Raw genomic sequence first — 12,428 nt, forward strand, 5'->3', positions numbered from 1 at the left:
CCCCTCTCATTTTAAAATTTATCAGGCTGGCTAACGACGAAAAATAGACTTACGGCCGAAAAATCAAGTTTTTGAAAACGCCCTTGCTGTTTCAAAACCTTGATGCAGCCTGTAGTTCTTATGCATTTTTTAAAGCAAAGTTCTAATGCAGTTTTCCAATTTTTTACGTCGCTTTCGGCAAAAAAAAAAAAAAAAAAGCCTGTGTGTGTGTGTGTGTTTATATTTTAATAAAGCTTAAAAGCACTGGACTTAGTTGTTCGGTTAAATTGATAAGTTTTTTTCGGTAGAGCGTTCGGCTATAAACTATCTGAACTTCGGGCAAGCTTGGGCTGTCCGACATAATATCAAATTTATATTAGTATTACGCGTTACATGTACTCATAACATACATACGTAATAAAATAAATGCGGTGGGAATGCTACTTGGTGTTTCGATTCCTTTATGCAGGCTACAGTTATCATTCGGATAAGTTGACTGTTAATCGAAGGGTGTTCTTCCTTTTTTTAAGCTTTGACTCCGTCCAGACCACTAAACATAATGTAAGCATAAAAAAGCATTAGATTTACCTCAAGGAATCCTTTTTGTGCAGAAAAACATTTTCTTTGTACGCTGAAATGTAGATTTTTCTAATAACAGTGTTCGACCTTTTATACAAATGAAAAAAATTCTACGCCAAATTAAAACTCCGAGTTTCACCCAAAAAATACATTTTGTCTACGTTCGAAAAATTACACTTAAAAAACGGACTCAGTTCAACTGGTTTTGGTTTTGAATTTTAAGTGTTCGATTAAAAGAGAAACATGTGCGTACATTTAAGCCGTAACGGTTAAAGCAACCTTCTATGTGAAATAGTTCAATATTCAAAGATAAAAACACTTATTTTCAATCTAATTTATTACTTCTCTAGAATGTTTATTTCTATCGCTACGTGAGATATTCGTCATTCTTTAATCAAATTTCATGCTTTACGAATAATTTTAAATCGTATCATGCTGGTTAATGACAAAATATAGAAGCATGATCTTAGTATTATTATTATTATTTTTTTTTTTTTTTTTGGCAAAAAGCTTTTTTGCTGTTTCTTACTACGGATACCTTCAATAAATAGCTTTCGAAAAGGAAGGCGCAATTGCTAGGTTTGTTGGGGTTGTCGGGCTATTAATCAGAATGGCGCAAATTCGAATCCGTGCCAATAAATATCTCTTTAATGTTTCTTTTTTTCCCGTCAGATGCTCACATGGGCAGGACTGCATTTGCCACAACCTGTTTTTTTCACGTGCACCATTGTTGCTTTTTCACGAGTCAATACTCAGCCACTTTTAATGATATTTATGTTTGCATTGAAAATATGTACGACCAAAAGGTGAGCGATGATCAAATTATCACAACGTTGTATTTAACGAGGTTTTGTTACTGATGTCTTTAAATTACATGCCTTCTCTTCTGCGATTACTTTTTTTCGGTTCTTCTTCATAATGTTCTTTCTTTGAAATTTTTAAAGAGCGAAATGCCTTATGAAACGATTCGAAGCTCAGTGTGGAGTTCCGCACGGGTCGACTAGTATTCTCTAATTTGTCCAAGACTACAAATTTTGTCACACATCATATAAGGGAGGGTGGCAACAACGGGTAAGTTAACGAAGAATGCTCAAAAGTTGTAATTTTTGGATTTTTATCGCAACAATTTCGGTTTTGTTTCCTAGCAGGGTTCTCGAACTTCAAAATAAAAAGTGATTCTTGCATTATTTCAAACCCAATATTTATTTGTTATTAAACATTACAAACACTTGAAAAATCCGCTTTTGCCCTACCAGGGGGCCCAAAGCGGGTAAACCGTTCGGGTATAAATGATTGAATCAACTGACTAGCTGACTGCCATTATAAAAAAAAAATGAAAAAATACGTTAAATTTTCAATTTAAATTGGATAAATGTAAGTCAGCATATTTGTTTATAAGACATGAAGAAATAATTGATTAAATCAATAGACTAGCTGACTGCCATCATAAAAACAACTTTTTGAAGTTATACTTGTCACATATTTGTTATCCTTACTCATACACTCGAGTTTGTGAAGTGTCTCTTTCGCAAACTGTGCGTGGCATTGGCTTAAAATTTCAAAGGATTTGGGTTTCCTCTTTTGTGAGAAATTAAATAATGATGCATTGCGCAACAGACGTTTGCACTTCTTGCCGGAGTACAGAAGCAGGCCAGATCTCCTAAGTGTGTGGGAAAACAAAAATCCTTCTTCAGATATCCCCACCAACATATTTGCAAAGTACCACCTCAGATTTATTACTAACAGCAGCGTTAGAGTCAAATTCTGGTTTATATTTGATTTACCTTCGTGTAAAATAGGTACGTAAGATAGAGTATATGATGGGGAAGCTTTTCTTACGTGCATATCGAATTAGAACGTCTGACAACGACAAAGGTGAGCACAATAGAGGAAGAAATAGGGCACAGCGTCTCGGAGAGTCCCCCGAAGACCGTGGAGAAAGGCTCTTTCAAATGCGCTATCATGTACGAAGAAAATTGTCTTCATCATCAGTTCGACTTTATCAAGTCATGCTTTTCGGAAGTAAATGCACGAGTCACTACAAAAACCAACCCAAATTGCTTTAAGTGTGCCCACAAAATTTGAAGAGTTTTTTCGATTTCTCCAGGATTCCATCATCAGATACTGACCTGATGACTATGGGATCACCTGGGAAGTATAACCATTTATACAAAAAAGGAATTTTCCAAATCGTTTCAGAAATCTTTGACTTTTTAGGGGACACACAGAAAAACATTCCGAAGAATTAAGAACCTCTTCCCTTCTTGAAATCAATTTAAAAAATATTTAAGTGCAATAAAATTTTATGCTGTTGGCACTAAAAATTAATCCATGTTCCACATTGGGATTTATCTGTGTGTAAATTTAAATCGAACCATTTAAATGTTAGTAGTTTCCCAAACCAATTCATATTCCACAACAAAATGTGTCGCTAAGCTCGTGGGAAAAGTCATATTATGTTTCTGTATTTGTCCCCGTTATAGATAAAGATAAAAAGACTACTACAGCAATGATAGTTAATGAATTTCATGTTTGCTTCAGAGAAGCATCTGTTCAGAATTTTCCTTATGATTACTGTTCAATGGCAATCACTTTTTTAACAATGGGTTTTTTATTCATTCAATAAGAAAATTCCATGATTTTTTTTTCTAATTTTTACCCTCATCTGTTTATAAAGAATAAATATGGTCAAGCAAAAGTATGGGACCTAGTTTAGATTAAAATTAACAGGCGGCGCGTTGAAAATTCATCATCCCAATGTCGTGAGAATTAATTATTGTTCAAGACGAAGACAAAACCTCCGCTGTAAAAATGTGCACCATTCAAGGCTAAATCACGTGATCTGTGATGTATCGTTAAGCTCCTCCCGCTGATGTGAGTTTTGTATTTGCTTGGCGCCGTGAACGTAGCCACAACGTACGAAATTTGACGAGTTATCTGGATTTCTCCAAGACCTCTCATCAGACACAGACCAAATCACCATGGGACCGCCTGGGAAGAGTATACCCTTTTAAACAAAAAAAGAATTTTTCAAATCGGTCCAGGCGCCTTCGAGTAATTGGGGAACATATGTAAAAAGACTCCGACGAATTCTGAAAACGTATTTTTTTGAAATCGGTTAAAAATAACAATGACAAGAAAATAAAGAATGAGAGAAGGCTCCATGTTTCGTAAAAATGTCCACGATGTTTCAAAATTCGCCAATATGTAGACACAGCACCAAATTCTATCTAATAGCTATATGTTTTCAAAAGTTAACTAAGTTGGTACATTTTTTCAAAACTAATGTAGCAGCGCATTTATGGTTAAAGCTTTTTCATCTATGGAATTTATCGCATCGAATACCTTAGTTAACTTTCGCAATAGTGACAAACTAAAAAATGTTTGCCATAATATAGGGCATCTAAATAAGTTTGGTATGGATGCCGCATTAGTCCTTATTGGTGATGTTTTATTATTTCAACTGTCTAAGAACATACCTACTACAAAATGAAGTATTCCGGTTGCACTTTCAGTTCATCCACCATCTCTCCTTGGACAAGTTTAAAATAAATTTATTGAATTAAAAAGTTTGAACGAGAAAGAACTACAGGACTGTGACGGTAAGGAAATCTTCGTACGTTATCTTTATTTTTCAACCTTACTTTTGAAATAATCCTTTTGACAGTTACCGCGGATGACCATTTTTTATTTATTTTACATATGGATAGAATAATGTTGTTTAGTGAATTTTACTTATATGACATTTTTCATCAGAAAAGTTTAAATTATGGCAACAAGCTCACCCTGTATTTTCGGATAAAATGTCACTTTCTTATCATAGATTAATTTACTACTATAGGTAACCTTCGTTTCACAGAGCTGAATAAAATATTTCAAAATAATACCGATCATTTTTTTATAGTTCAGTGATCTTTTTTTCTGAGGTAAAAACAGTAAATACTTTTTTTTTTTTTTGTTTTAGGTGTGAGTTTGACATTGAATTTTTGTCCTCAAAAAATTGAGTGCGTTCAGGACTAACTCCCCGTACATGCAATATACCAACATCCCGTTTGTGACATTCAGAGACTGCAGTTTCGCTCTTGTTATGGACTCAGTGTGAATTAGTCCATTGTAGCTACCAGTCAGTTTGTTGGCTATCTTAGCTGCATTGAGATGGTTTCTACCTCCCGTTCTGTTATTGATTATTGAGTACATAGGTAAATGAGTGATAATTTTAGGCTGCATTTTTAATGAAAAATTTTTAAACCATTTTATGTTCGAAAGATAGCCTCAGTCAAAGCTCCAGCCCTTTAGCACATTTTTGGTAAAACTGATTGATAGATAAACTATCATTAAAATTAATAGTAAAAGCATTTTTTAATAAGCATAAAGCTATTTATTGGTAATTTTGCTCTTGCTTGATATGAACGCTCTGAAGATGTGTCATAATTTGCGAAAGTGGTTCACCCCCTCCTATTACGGTTAGACAGCAGCTCTGATTGATGAACCACAGTTGTTGGCATTAGATAGATCAACCCTTTGATCACGGGACAATGGAAATTTAAACGACCTTCAATTTTTATGGGGAATAGAATTTAGCATTGCCTGAGCACAAATTCCCATCATTATTTTAATGGGATAAAAAATATCTATTGTAGGATATGAAGACAAGGCTGAATAAACATGCCAGCTTCTAATCCCGGCGTATTTCTCCGAACAGCAAAAAGAGAAGCCCTGTTTTACGCATGGTGGGTCAAACAAGCCGGTTATTTGTGTTCTTGTGTCCACTTAACATCCGCTCTCGATTTTTCGCATGACCTTTCGAAAACACGATACTGCATGAAAATCAATCACAAAATTCAACATACTAGAAACAAACAACTTTAATTTTGAATATTTTTGGGAACATTGGTGTATTTCCGTCTGAGGTCATGTTTGTTTACCAGAACAGATCGATGGTTTCAACCCTTTAAAGGTTTCAAATGCTTGATATTCTTAGCCATTAAGAAATCTTTCAAGTATTACATTTCATGTGGGATGCCGAAATTTATCAAGTTTTGCCCACGAAATGGAAGAAAAACTATTGGATAGATCTGGACAGTGATTGTGAAGTTGCAGATGGCTTGTTTGATTGCATGAAAATCAATCACAACATTTGACATGGAAATAAACAATATCGATATTGAATATTTTTGAGGACATCAGTGTTTTTCATTTAAGGTCATGCTTGTTTACCAGAACAGACCGATGGTTTTGACCCTTCAAAGGTTTCAAATGCTTGATCTTCTTGGCTATTAAGAAATCTTTCAGGTATTACATTTTACATGAGACACCAAAATTCATCAAATTTTTCTCACGGAATGGAAGAACTATGAGACAGACATAGACAATGATTGTGAATTTTTTTCCGATGACTTGCTTGATTAAATGAAAATCAATAAAAAAATTTGACATGGAAATAAACAACTTAATTATTGAATATTTTTGAGAACATCAGTGTATTTTTATCTTAGGTCATGGTTTTTACGAGTTCAAACCGATTGTAAAGCTTTCAAATATACTTGATGTGCTAAGCTTAACAAATTCTTTTATGCATTGCATTTTGTATGGTATGCCAATATTGATCGAATTTTGCGCATTGACTGGAAGCAGAATTATTAGACACCAGCAAAAATACCCGGTGTTGCCTGGGTCAGTAATAATTATGAGAAAAAATCGTTACTTGCTTTTGTTTTCTGGTTTAAGTGAAAGAATTTAAAACACATCTTTTTGACGTGGATTAAAAATCGAGTTTCTTCCTTACCCAAAAAAGTAAAATAGCAATAAGTATAAAGAACAAAATAGTATTGTTTTAGAAACGAAAGCACTATATTTAAGCATATACAAATTTCCAAAACATGAAATTATTCTTCTCATGATTAAAAAGATTAATCTGTTGATACTTTTTTTTTTTTTAACATGGAGTCTAAAACCTTCTCTGTATTGCTATTGAAGTTGCTCGTAATCCCCTTATACTTGCTTTAGTTATTTTGGGAAATTTCAATCATTGTGGGCTCTTGGTGCGATTTTACCGAATTGGCGGGAATCGTTTTGGGATACCTTCGATGATGCTCCCTCCTTCTTTCCTTACTTTGTAAAACGATATGATATTAATTTTCGTTACAAAGATATTATCGCCAGGTGCTGAGATACTTTTGGTCACCATAAAATGGTGCTAAACAGTTTCATCCGAAATGTTTCCAAAATAAGTAGTAAAATTTGGCGATTGTTTGAAATTATGCAAAAAGGAAAATTAATGGAAGTTTTTGTTCTGTTTATGGATTTGCCTAATTTAGTTGCTGGATTATTTAACACAGTAAAGAAAGTTTTTTAAAGATTCTTTGATTGGCGATATTTTATTTACATGGTGAAAGCTGAGAAACATTATGACGTAGTCTTCGGCTTCAAAAACAGCGACGTTGAAAAAAAACTGCCAAATGCATCAGCTACGGAAATCTTTCTGCAAAAATTTTGGCGATCTGCTGGTTGATTGGATAATGAGTAAGTGTTCAATCAGCATAAATAATAATAAAATCCATTAATTACATTAAAGTTCCGTTTAAATGGAAAATGATCAGCCAAATCATATATTATTTGCCAATCTTGTGCAAAAATCTTGCTTTAAGATTTGACTTGAGAAAAGCCTTGAACAGTCACGAAAAGCAAAGATAGTCAACTATACAACAATTGTCGCTATCGACAGGGAGTTGAGATGATACACTAAATACTGTATTGAGTTTAGGAAAGCCTTCGAACATGCAACTAAAAAGCTCATTACTCGTTTTTTATTCTACTTAGAAATTTCGAATAGGTGCCATCTTCAACAGAAAAATCAGAGTTTTCGACGGACATATAATGTAAATATGTGCAAGTATTTTTTCATCCCTATATTAGAGAATTTATACGAAAATTGTATTTTATTGCTCCCCTAAGGGGGTTTTGCGCCCCATAACGGTACGAAAACTACCCTATGTGTTATTCTGATGCATAAGCTATATTATTGCAAAGTTTCATCAAAATCTGTTCAGTAGTTTTTGCGTGAAAGAGTAACAAACATCCATACATCCATACAGACAAACTTCCGCATATATAATAGTAGTAAGATATATGGATGATGATAGTGATATTGTAGAGTAGATGGCTTCTTTGACGTTCTAGTTTCAAACCTCTTGTTCACCTCTTGTTCGAACTTGGTAATGAAGGGGTGCCTAAAAGGGGTGAAGCTATTGCACGGACTGTGCCGTTGAAGGAGAAGGAGTTTTTCGGGTTTTATTCTTTTTCTTTCTTTCTTTCTTTCTTTCTTTTTTTTTTTCTGGAAAATTTTGTTCTCGGAAGTGACCTATAGTATTTTAGGGACTGTGCCGACGCCCCTGGGGAGGGAAGGGATGCCTCAGTCGAAGTAGTGTTTTTATGCTTTTCGCTGATGAATGGTCTCACTTGTAAAAACACTATAGATTAAAATATCAAAAAAAGGAGATATTTTTTTCCTGCTACTTCTGTTTTCAAACCTTATCTTTAACCCACTGGGATGAATAGTCTGTTGTAGGACGTATACCACATATCTGTTGCACATTGCTATATGAATGCTTAAATTTTAGTTTGTACTAACTGCTCTCGGATGCTAAACTTGAAAGATGAATTATTTGCGATCTTATCACAGTAAGTTAGCAATGAAACAAACAAAATAACGTATCAAAACCTGAATTAGGTTTGAAGGTAAGTTTTGCCTGTTTGAGATGGAGATTTATCTCGTTCGAACCTCTTAACTCAATAGTCTAATTTTGTGCCACTGAAACTGTTCATTTACATACCTCAGCATGTCTAGTTCAAAGATATGTTTTGCTTTTGATTTCTAAATAAGAGCTCCTCGATCATCTACAGTTTGAGTTTGAACTAGGCATGTTATCACTTAATTTCTCGTAGTGAAAAAGAGCTGTTGAGCTCTTTTGCGAAATATTCAACGTCTTTCCCTGGACGAAGGAAAACCATCGCTTTAAGTCATTGTTCATTTTAAATCCCCATTTAAATTCTCTTTTAGAAGCTACGCCGTCTAGTTGGAACTTTATATTTAGAGGCAGCGTTATGCAAGAATGGGGTCGTTTCCAAAATTTTAAAAGTGTTTTTTTTTTTTTTTTTTGAAAGAGCATGCTTAAAAATATAAGATTTGACCATTTTTTAAATAATTTGTTCAAGTTTAATATTTTTAAAAAATTACTTAAATCGCTGCGTTTTTATTGGTTGCGTTCGACGAACCTCACCGGTCGACCAATTAGTAACCGGTTACAAACCGCAGCGTTCTATCATCTGTCGGTTACCTCACCGGTTACCATTTTAAGCTGTTGATTGGTGGATTGGAGCACGTGATCATTAGCTGTCACGTGATTAATTAACCGGACGCTACCGGTCGAGCTCATCGAACGTAAGCATTGTTTACGTTTCTGTCGTGTGACATCACAAATGATGAAATGCCATTTAGTGTTGCCATTCACGGAGGAAAATATTTAATTCGCATCGTTACTCACGTGTATTGGCAACGATATGGTTGATAACAAGCGTAGAGCTCAATATTTAATTCGCTTCTTGATTATCATAACGTAGAAACGTGGTAGAGAGATGCGCCACAAAATGCATCATTTGTGACGTCATAAAGACCACGCCTTGTTTTCAAAGTCGGACATTTTAAAAAATTAATTAAAAAATAAATAATGGGGAAAATGAAAGTATTTTCTGGGTCCGTGTTATTTTTTTTTACTCATTCTATCAATTTCAGTGACTAAAAGTAGTACTTTTGACTGAAGGACTGAAAGACAACCCCATTAAACAATTTTCTTCACTTTGATGAATTGGAATGAAACGAGAAGTTGAAATTTACCATTCTCCAAAATTATTAGGAATTAGTCAGAAAGGAGGAAAATTACTTTATTTTACGATTTCTTACTTGGCATGTATTATGAGGCCTTTTCACCCTTTGAAGACTATAAGATCTGGAGTTTATGTTCTTAGTAATATTGAAGTTCATGGTGTTTAAAAAAAAATTGGGTTTTTACACAGTAGCTTTTTTTTTTTTTTTTTGCTAATATTGAGATTCTGCTGTCTCAAAAACGTGAAAGAATTATATAATTTATAAACTATTTGCATTATATAAATTGCAGAATAAACTTGAACTTCGGTAAGTTAGATGTCTAATAATGTTCCTCAAATAGTTAGGAACTCACTATCGTGGTTCAAAGTCAGTAAAAGGCATTTTGTGTCGAAATTTTGTAAAATACTTGATTGACGTCAATGTCGTCTCCCAAGATGGGAGGAGCATCCATTGCAAAAACATTTCTCTATGTTCAGTGTTTTTCATTTAAAACTGAATTCGGCTTTTTTTTTTTTTTTTTTTTTTGGCTATTAAACGATTTGTTATATGTATTTTAAGCGGTGATACAGATCACGCTGCTCTTATAAAATTGTGTCGAATTAATTTTTCTAAAAATTAGGATACTTTTCTGTTCGGATGTGGCTAGTGTAATAGTAGGCTTATCTACTTCTTCATTGTAGATTTGATTAAAATAAAACGTTATATTACATTTGAACTGTGTGACTGTATGATTGTGCATAAAACACTTGATCTTTACTAATAATAAAGCTGAAAGTCTCTCTGTCTGGATGTCCGGATGATGTCTGGATCTCTGTGACGCGCATATCGCCTAGACCGTTCGACCGATTTTCATGAAATTTGGAACAAAGTTAGTTTGTAGCATGGAAGTGTGCACCTCAAAGCGATTTTTCGAAAATTCGATGTGGTTTTTTTTCTATTCCAATTTTAAGAACAAAATTATCATAAGATGGAAGAGTAAATTACGAAATTATCACAACGTGGAACCGTAGCATGAGCACAAGCCAATTGCGAGATACGAAATTATCATAACGTACAACTGTAACATGGGTACAAGCCTATTGGCGAGAAAATTCACCATACATTATTTATAAATATACAGGCGAACCAAAAGACCTTTTAATTTTTCTATTACGGGCAAAGCCGTGCGAGTACCACTAGTGTAAAATAAAACGAGAACCTTGAACTTCACTAACTTTCCAACTTGAACACTCTTGGATTGCATCTAGACTTTATTCTACTTTAAGGCCATTGAAAAACTATAAACATTGAATTCCGTCAGAGTTGAGTGAAAATTAATAAATTTATGAAGGAGAGAAGCATGTGTATTCATTTTTGGGGCATTTGTTCAAGTCCTGGATTTAGTGTTTTGTTTCGAAAGTTTGGCAATGTCATTTTTTGAGTTAGTGACCAACTTACAAAATTGCGCATACAGACGAAAGCGTGGAAAAATCCTATTTAGATCAAATAGTTGGTCTCGAGGTGGTTGTATAAATAAAAAAGTCCGGCTATTCTCGAAATTTGTCGCTACACGCTAATCTCCAAACTATGTCACTGTCACACGAAATAAATTTAAGCACCTTTTCTAGTGCGGCCATAAAACATAAATGCTCCTCTTTTCTCTATTGCTCCATTTTATGAATTATCGATGACACTTGGTGAGTAAATCGTAATCGTATCGAATCCTGGGCACAAAAGAAGGGACAAACGGCACCCTCTTTTGCGGTATCATTCCCAAAATATTTCCCTTTGATAGCGACTGCCTGTGATTTGAAGTTTTCTTTTTTTCGATATTTCCCGTATATGACCTGGAACATAAAAGTCAGGAAGCAACGCTTCCTGCTATATCGCACGGTAGAACGCGCTCACACGTGTTACGCTTAGTGCTTGCCGAACGCGAGTCTTTTTTCTTTCTGAATTACGCAGCGTAAATGCTATTCATTACAGACAGTTAATACTTTTTGTCGGATGTCTCTTTTATGAGGGCTTTTATGGATTTTTAAAAGCTGATTCAAATAAGAGAACAGTTATTTGAAAATTTTGTTTACTACTGTGCACTTTTACTTTATAATTCGAAATGAAAAAGTATTGGCAATAACGAAATTTGTTTTGTTGTTTGAAAATATTGGTTTTTGGGTCCCAAAACTTGGCATCGGTATCACTTCCAATTCATACTTATCAATGACCTTAAGATGATAACATTGACTGTTAGTTGTTCATTCGCCTTGGCCTAAATACACCTACTTTGCGACCAAACAAATAAATTAATGCAGGTGGTTTGAAGGGGTTTTCTTTTTGGTCGACTGGCCATTGACTTTATAACCCCTAATAAATTTGTGTGAAAAAATGTTTTTCTTTCTTTTTTTAGTCGAGTGCAGTTTCTTGATTTTGTATTCTTCAGTCGTGGGCTCTGGGACTCCGCCCAAATTTCTTGTTTGAGCAAAATTCGCAATTTCAGTGATCGTATTTACATGCAGCGGATGTATTAATCAAATGTTTCTCAGTCTCAAGAAATTATCCTTACATATATTTTGATCCTTTTCCAGTCCAGAAAAAATATAAAAATTTACAAGTCTTATTAAATTCGTAATGCAGCACCGATTGCTTAAAGCAATAATTAGAAGTCGTAATGTTGATTGTGAAATGTGAAGGAAGATATGAGATTTCCATGACTGTCTGAAAAAATGTCTTCGTATATGTGTGCTGCACGTCGGTGTTTCATCATATTTCATTCAGGTTTAGAGAGAGAGATCGCTCGTACTTTTTTAAATATCTAATATAATTAACGGTTAACTAACACCTAGATTGGTCCTATAAAAACGTAAAAAATATGGTACATTTCTGTGTAAAACATCCTTGAGGCAAAAAAAAAAAAAAAAGCACAGAATGTGTAATAAACGCTCTGTGGTAAGTTATTCCCTTTTCAAAGATGTGAAGCAAATTAATCTCGTGTTGTAAATTATATGCA

Source organism: Uloborus diversus, chromosome 5, assembly GCF_026930045.1.
Source record: "Uloborus diversus isolate 005 chromosome 5, Udiv.v.3.1, whole genome shotgun sequence".
Classification (NCBI taxonomy): domain Eukaryota; kingdom Metazoa; phylum Arthropoda; class Arachnida; order Araneae; family Uloboridae; genus Uloborus; species Uloborus diversus.